At 42.8% G+C, this 9,013-nt stretch overlaps 1 protein-coding gene across 3 annotated transcripts in view; it reads right to left on the minus strand.

The window, feature by feature from the left end:
* Positions 1 to 8,115: 8,115 nt before the first annotated feature.
* LOC125957976 (PTB domain-containing adapter protein ced-6) overlaps positions 8,116 to 9,013 on the minus strand; it is a 24,631-nt gene continuing 23,733 nt past the window's right edge. Inside the window, exon 11 of one of the 3 annotated variants that reach the window (XM_049691062.1) lies at positions 8,116 to 9,013. This exon is cut by the window's right edge and continues 855 nt beyond it. The gene's annotated coding sequence lies outside the window, so the exon portion shown is untranslated. The other 2 variants (XM_049691063.1, XM_049691064.1) reach the window with 2 other exon arrangements.

The raw sequence follows: 9,013 nt of genomic DNA on the forward strand, positions 1-9,013 counted from the left end.
CTGTGCGCTTGTGGTTGCCGATCTGTTAGGAGGCCGCATTATCGAAAGAGTTTTTTTTTGTCTTGAAGTTGTCGGTGACCGCCTGATTTGATGTATCGCGAAACAGATGTATGGCAGATGTGCGTCATTTTAGGTGTCGTTGGTCGAACACAACATGCTGAACGGCCGAATGTTGTCCTCAAAGCGCGGCTGGCGGTTCCGAAGCACATTAAGTGATAACGCGCTGGCCGTCACCAAAAAACGGGGCCCGTCACGCTCAATTTAACTTTTTCACACATTCCTTCCCACGTTTGCGGAACCGTTTAACCCTTGCCAATGGCTTTTTGACTGTTGCCGAACCTCAGAAGGTCTCATTAGGAAGTTCTCTAATTTTTGAGGATGCAAACTTTGTCTCCGGCTAGCAACAAATTCCTGGTTCCTTATCGTACTGGTTGTAATCGCCATGAGCCGATCGTTCCCCGAGGTCACCAACTTGGCTGCATTCTCGCTCCCAATCGCTGTGAATCAAAATATGCAAAAAAGGCTACGGCTACGGCTGTGCAGCGGGGAAAGACAAAAATCAGAAATACACAAAATCGGCATCTGTGACCAGAATGTGAAACAGCTTCAACACCACCAACACACGGCTCTGGCCACCTGAGACGGCGCGGGTCCCCATCACCATCATCGCATCGGGCTACGAGAACTGTTTACGATCACGCGGATGTGGCCACTGCACCTTTCAGCCGTTGATATATCGGGTGACATATCGTTAAAAATCAATCAATAAACCTATCGCATAAATCGTGACCGTGACGTACCGGTGCGCGGAGGGACGGGAAGCAATTCGTGAGAGCATGCCAGTGGCGGATTTTTAGGACATTGGAATTGGGAGCGGTGGGATGAATTGAAAATTTAAGCACACCGGTCCAAACCGGCAGCAAGCAACAGAAGCACATGGCACGGTGGTAGAGCAGGGCGAGCAAGGCACGTCGGCAAATTAATGCCGGTAGTCTCTTCGCATATTCCCTTCCCTCCTTTAATATGCGCGATTTTACGGTGGCTAGCAGTTTAGTGAGGATTGATTCGATAATTATTAGAGACCGATGTGATGACACTATTTTATGTCGAGCATTCAGATTCTAGCGGTTTTTTTTTTGGAAATAATTTAATCATATTATGATACTGTCCACTCGAAGGCATCTCTATACGCACTTTGGTCATCTGGAGTACATTGCAAAACTGTGCTAGAAACAACCAACACTCGTGGCCGAAACCATCACTATTAGGAACGGTATCCTGCTGAGCGGCATTAACGTGTCACCAAATTGCAGTTTCCAAAGCGCAATCCAGCGACCCCTACAGCTTCCAGTGAACGAGAGAGCGCTAAAAACGGATCCCCGGACGTACCGGAAGCCAGTAATCGATGCGGTCGGTCGTTGGGTTGGCCGCTGATGATGCACATACCCGGATACATCAATGCCGAACGGGCGGAGGGGTGGACGGGGGAACGGAAGAGCGCACAGGGACAGACACCGAACCAATCGTCCCCGGGAGCCTCGGAAAGCGCACCAATAAAAAAGGCAAAAAAAGGACATGCAATAAAATTTCCCTTTGTCATCATACAAACTAATGACTTCGGGCACACCCCTCGAAGTTACGAGCGGCCGATTGCTTCCGTTCCCGTGGGTTTGCAGAATGGACACTAATGCTTCCCATTCGTTCGCTCTACTTTTCTCCTTCCGGCTCTTCTTCCGTGGACGTGGAAATGTTCTCGTTTGTAAGTGAACCGGTAGTACGGATAGCGTTGTTGTGGTTGGTTCGTTCGCCATAAACGGACCGTAGCGTTGGGCATCGGGTGCGGCTTTTTGACTTTTGCCATGTGCAGCGCATCTACATTTGATTCAATGTTCGGTTTCACAGGTTGGTGAAAGGGAAGATTAAATTTAAAAAATCATTTCTACGAACATAACAGGAGGTCATACTGAAGGGAGCATCGGTATCGGATCGGTTCCGATGGGCTGGGAGTTGCCTTTCGCTTGTTTTAACTGCACGTTCCTGAGCAAACCGGAGAATTGAGATTTTCTGGGGCGGAGAAGTATTGTAAAATTGGTGCCAAAATTATCATTCCATAAATTATCATCAACGCTGTGTCGTGGCTTTATTTTACTTCATGATTCATGATTCACTCCAGACAATGCATGTGCCAAGCTTTTATTTCTTCTACAATACAGTGACCGGCATAAGTAAAAGCCCACCCCTAGATTTTTGTAGATTTTCGACTGTAAATCGTACATTTTCTATCGTATCCGGCAAGTATTGTGGTTTTCTTAAAGGTTTAACATTCCTCTTTCAGTTTCACTAGCTTTCATCTCGATTGGATTGATAACAAATTTTTGATAAATGTTTAAATGAGAGATGGTCGATCACAGATGTGACAAAAGTAAAAGCCCACCTACAATGAAATTTCCTTAACAATTAATATGGCCCATCCTTAGCTCAGATTTTAAGTTACAGGTGTTTTGGCATGATGTCTACACGATTTCAGGTGTATTGAGGTTCAATCTTGTTGAATAACTTCCAAAAAAATAATTGTTTTGATAATAACATAATTCTTAATGAAATTTTTATCTAAAATTTCCCACAAATTCTTGATCCGTTAAAAATCTTGGCTTTGAGAAGGTCATTTGAGAAGGGGAGTGACACGGGAACATTAAAAAATATTAGTTATTTTAGCAGCATGTTTAGGATGACTGCCCTGTTGCATAACAAAAGTGCTTTTAAATGGGCTTATTCGTACTGAGTCCATCAAATAGTTATTAAGGGTGTCAACATAATTTTCGCCCACCATAATACCATCATTTTCTTTATATTATCCACAAGAGCCATGGAAAATCCACCCCGCAACTTCATACTACCTCCTCCGTGCTTGATTATGACCGGTACATTACGTTCTTGCAAACCATGGTTTATTTTCCGCCGATCTCTTTCGTGATAGTTTATATTAAATGTTTCCATTTATGATTCGTCAGACTATAGAACATTGCTCTAGCCTTCTTTTAACTTGGTTACACATTTCCGGGTGAAATTCAAACGTTTAACCATATGTTTGGCTTATAAACGGAAGACTTTTAGCATACGCACTCTTGGAACTCATGTAGAGCTATTCTAATGTGGCATAGTTTGCTCCAAAATAGACAGCGACAGGGTTTTCATGATGGAACAGATAGTTAATTCTAACGATTTCCTAATCTCCGGAATGGTTTTTATCATTTGTTCGATCATTCGTCTTCCCAGAACGTCTGGTTTTATATCTTATTTACTAATCTGATGAACATTGGTGATTAGTCATGATGGCATAAAGGCATCCCCTACTAATAATATTTTTTCTGCTAATATCTGTTGAGACACATGATTGAATCAATGCTGCATAAGAAGATTTCAGGCATGCAACGATTTTTTTCCTCCCATACACCCATTTCTTTAGCGAAAACCCGTGCCCAATCGACTTACTACTGGAACTACTACGATTGATGGATTAAATTACTGCAACCAATAATGGGGGAGAGGTAGGGGAACCTAAAACTTTAAAACAGATATAAACTAAAGGCCTAACAAAGATATAGTAACCAGAGGGCTTTAGTAGAGCCACAATAATATTTATTGTAAAGTGGGCTTTTACTTTTGTCACATCTGTGATCGATCATCTCTCATTTAAACATTTATCAAAAATTTATTATGAATCCAATCGAGATGAAAGCTAGTGAAACTGAAAGAGGAATGTTAAACCTTTAAGAAAACCACAACACTTGCCGGATACGATAGAAAATGTACGATTTACAGTCGAAAATCTACAAAAATCTAGGAGTGGGCTTTTACTTATGCCGGTCACTGTATACATCTTTGAATGTCGTTTTGGTGTTACAGAAAAGCTTAGCAATTAAAAGCAACAAGATGTATTTTTCTTTTTATTCCAAAAGAGTGGCTGTGTGAAACCTGAGCACATACACATGTTAATAATCTGAAATTTAAAACCCCTTACTCCAGCACTTTACGATGATCGTTCAACGATGTCGTAAGTCTATACATTACTCACGAGGACAAGGAAACGATTTGTTCGTATTTGTCTACGTAGAGTCATGCCAAAATTATTAAACATTTAAGAACCTGGACATGAAAACCGTGCAATAAATTAAAACACAACGAAGGCGTATTCCTCTGTATCCGTTATCAACATTGCGCACCAACCAAATGACCGAACATTGTATCCCGGAACACAATAAACGACGGATTATGCGCAGACCACGAAGTAACTCCGCCAATCGTTGGTCCCAGCGCCCATCTTCCCCCCTCGCTTAGCTTTGATCAAATGCCGACAAAGGGATAACCACGGGGCTGAGGTGCCATAGACCACGATTATGATAAACCTTCTGAAAATGCACAAAACCGAAATAAAAGGAGCATAAAAAATCGATGACGATGACGGCCGCACCATCACACGCGCCTCCCTCTGTCCCGGCAGCACGCAACAAATCTCAATCCATTCGTAGTAATTAAACAATTCATTCCGCTGACGATCGGAGAATATTAATGAGTTAAGCTCAGGGGAACCTGCGGTCAATGAGTCGCTTTAGAACCTGTGACATTTTTCGCCAACCGATGTTGGTCGCGGGGGCTGATTCCTCGTCTCACTCTTTTCTTCCACTTTTTTCCAAGCTTAAACCTTGCCGATTGTCGGCGATAATTTCCTTTAAACCGACAACACAACCGGAATTCCAAGTAGCACAAGCGTCCACGATGAATAAAGTGTTTTTGGGGACATTTGATGCATCGGGCAGGTGAAAAAGAAGTGTTGAGTGGCTCCCCCGCCGTAGCGTCTGGCTGTCTAGCGGATTGCGGACTGGTAAGGCCACGGGCGAAGCATACGGATCGCGAAAGGTAGAGCGAGAATCTCATGCAAATCCCATTCGAACGCATTCGAGCTACTGACTGCACTCGCAGCAATATGCGGGGAGAGGAAGGGAATGCTTCTAATCTTGGCCAGACATTTTTCGTCGTAATTTAGACAATAATGACGGCGTAGATTTGTCGGCATGATAAGGCTGGCGTTGCTGCGTGATCTGAGAAGGAAATTAATGATCAAAGAATGGTATTTGCAAAGACATCGCAAAAGGAATTATACTCACTTGACTCCACTCGTTGTGCTATTCAATCTTGCTTTGAAAGCGTGTAAAAAGGAATATTTTTGAAATGCTGTTCAAAGACTGGCATCATGCGCTGCTCGCAGTAATGCAAAAGAAGTCCGGATTTACTCCTTCAACCAGCAGCGTTACGATCGATCTCGGCGCCATTCCAATTTCCGCTTCGCTACAACAGCGGTTTAGTTTCGCTGAGACATGCGTTTTTCGAAGCAAACGCTCCCGAGTAGTAACATTCAGCGCTGACCGCCTCCGGGTTTGTGTAGCGGGTGCCCAAATGGACCGAGGCCAAGGCGTTACCTTTCGGTCACATTTTACCCTCTCAATGTGGGGAGTAACCGAACGAAATGAAGCAGACCAACAAGAGAAAAAAAAAAACGCAAACCAAACCAAACAATCCATACTCAAGCATTGTGCGCGGTACGGACTGTACGAGTACATTCTCCTTCTGTTCGGATTTGCGGGGTGGAAATATAAATAAAAAAAACTCCATGAAACGGCTGGTGAAATGATAGTAAAACTTGTGGTGGTTTTTGTGGGCTGACCCTTCGGATGCAGTAAAAAGCAGGGCGCACATGCTGGCCCCGGCACTAGCAGGACTAGCAGCACAAAGTGACAACATATGGCCAGGACAACAACAGCGACATTCCGAAGCAAGGCAAACGACCGAACGATGGACTGAGCTCAAGCGTTTGGTCAAATGGGCGGATGGGAGAGCGCAATTGTTGAATGCCGTAAATATAAAACAGACAATTTGTCGACGCAATAGAAAGTGATCACTTTTTAGAGTAGATGGAAGGAGAGCATTTGCTACGAATAGTAAACCAGCTTGGAATCATTGGATCTCTGGAATAGTTATTAAACTTGTAACTAGGAAAATTAGTTTAACTTTACAAACTAATAAGTTTGAAAAAGGTAAGCAATTTCTAGCTTTATACTCAAAATAGCAAAATTATCGAACTGATCGATCGATCTAGCGTTTTAAATTTAATATTATTCGGACATATTACATCGATTATTTTGTTCACACAAATTAAACTCGCTTAATGTAACAATTACCTAATAATAAGTAGCAATACTAAAAAATACTTAATGTGAAAATAAAACTAAATATAATTTTGTTAAAAAATACATGCGAATCAATAAAATTGATTATAACAGAGGTAAAGCTAAGATCAGAAGACGTACTGGCCACTAAAGAGGACTGTAGAATCAATTAGCCTATGATTGACTTGTGTCAACTCATTCTTTGGAATCCTTTCGAACCACAATTGTCTTGAAACACCGTTTCGTCATCGTATCGAGATGGCCGTAACGAAACCATTCTGCTTAGGTGTATTCGCGCATCAAAACGATCCGCAACAGATTATCCTCGCACTCCAGAGCTAATCCTCGCGAGGGAAAACCTCACACATGGATTGTCAAATGAACTCATCATCAAAGAAGCGACATTTGACTGACACAGGCTAGTAAAGGATCGATCCGTTTCCACCACCACGTTCCATGTGGCTGAGCTGCAAATAAAGCCTTCACCAGCATCATCGTTTGTGACAGGCGTTCATATGTGTTGATGACTTTTCAACGAATCCGTTCGATTACGTTCTGTATCAAGCTGGAAGCGGGTAGCTATTGTGAAATACTCCTTCCGCTCTAAATGACCTTCTGCTACATTAGAACCCTCAAGGACAAAAACGAAGTTCTATGCTACCCGATGTCATTTGTTAGCTTCGGTTCCGCATGTCGTCTGGCGCAGTTTAGCAAAGGCAAACTAGAATCGTACACGGTATTCAATCATCATACACGCTTCTCCCTTTTAGCATAACTCCTGGCAGAGCAGTGAACGAACGTCGCGCTCCGGCTGGATCCGGAGGGGCCGGATCGGATGCATAATAATCATCATCATCATAATCGCGGCGTCGGAAGTGAGACCGCCGTACGCGGTGCGCTCCTAATTCATTTATCGTGTCATAATTTTTGAGAGGCGGAACCAACCGTGGAGTGATACCGTTAATGCCGGTTTTTGAGAGAAGCAACCAGGGAGTCCCTCGTGCTTTGGTCCCATGCGGCGCAATGAGGTGGAAACGAGAAGCGTTAATTCGAAAATCAAAATCTAAACTATCGATACGAGTGAAGCAGAGTGAACTATTTTCAGTTTTTAAAATAGAGATTCTTTGAAGCATTTGAATCTCTGTTCAAACAGCAAAATACGAATCAACTATCACGGGTTGCGCTGTAGTCTTCCATCCGAACTGAAATAGAGCTGCTGCTGCTGGCTGCCCCAGCTCGTAATGCGATTCGGTTCGTTTCCGAAGCCACAAATCATTTTACCGACAAATAGAGGGGCAGAGTACGCTCTACTTTGCCCGGGAGGAATTCATAACGCTTGTCCTTGTCATCTTCACCGCCGCTAGCCACCCGCGACCTCGATTGTGTATCCCAGCAATCGTCCTCAGTAAGCAAGGAATGATAAACTGTGTTTGGAATCGTTTAGATGCTGCCAGACAGTGCAGTGGCTCGTAAAAACGACAAATTTTGCATAATTATTGCACGTCAACCACGTTCATCATCATCATCATCTACTTCGAGGCTAAGTGTACTGGCATAGGGCCGTCCCACGGGAGATTTGCGGAAAACATCCACACCTCAGCGCTGTGGTATGAAAGATGGCAAAAGCATTTAGGTTCACACTGTGTTTGTGCATTGAGTTCCGGACGATTATGCTCCGTCGAATCATGGAGCATTTCAGCATCCTTACACTAACAATCTGGTTGTGCTGCTGTGAGTAACGGATCTATTTGTTTTCGTTTTTGTATGCCTCTGAATTTATGAATAATGGAGTAATGGCTATATTGAAGAAAACTGTCATGGCAGAGGTTTAGTAAAGTATGCGCAGGCGCACTTTATTCATATTTGGTAGCCTTTGTGTTATCCAAAAATTACCAGGTTCATCGGGAAAATGGGGTTTCAACAAAGAAAAATTCTTCAATTCTTAAGGGTTTTGTGTATTTTATTACATTTTCTATTGGCATAATTTTATATATTTAGTTGATATGTTTACTCATATGCGATAACAATGGCCCTACAGATTGTATTCCAGTTCCAACTTTCTGCTTGTGCTGATTTCCTTCTCGTACATCTCAAAATGTGACCGATAGATGATCGACAAAAGAAAAACAAGAAAATAAGGGGAAAGCAGAAGCACACACACGCATCACAAACATGCCGCAAGGTATGCTTTGCTTCCTATTGATAATCCTTATTACATCATTGTTGCGCAAGGAAACGGCATTCCATTTCAATGCTATTTTTTACAACAAATCTAACAACGGCAATAGCTGTATTCGCGCTGTTGTATTACACTGTTCCCTACCGCGAACTAAATCGAAGTATAACCAGAGTAGTGGCCAATTGTGGATTACGTCCTGAAGCACCCTAGTTACCGACAACGAAAATCCAATTCACATTTGTTTCTTCATCAGTTTCAGTAAAACTCATTAAAGAATACAAGTAAAGTCACATTAAGCTTGGATGCGCTGGTCACCGTTGGCGTTGGTAGGGGAAGAGGAATTTTTGGGAAACAAAAAAGGGAAAATATGAAATATTGGTGTTTGTGATCGAGTCTAGATAGTTAGAGAAAATGGAATGCTTCAGTATGTGGAATGTGCGTTGTAGTGGAGAGATAGAGCTCTTAGCTAGGCTGCCAATTGAAGTTACAGGCGTTTCTTGAGCTGTGCACGAGAATCTGTTTCGCGGTGCGTTTTGCATCAATCAATTGGTAATACTTTTTGTCCTTCTCACTTTTTCATACCGATCTTGACCAGTCTCTGGACCTAAGA

This window comes from Anopheles darlingi, chromosome 3 (genome assembly GCF_943734745.1).
Source record: "Anopheles darlingi chromosome 3, idAnoDarlMG_H_01, whole genome shotgun sequence".
In the NCBI taxonomy this organism is placed as follows: domain Eukaryota; kingdom Metazoa; phylum Arthropoda; class Insecta; order Diptera; family Culicidae; genus Anopheles; species Anopheles darlingi.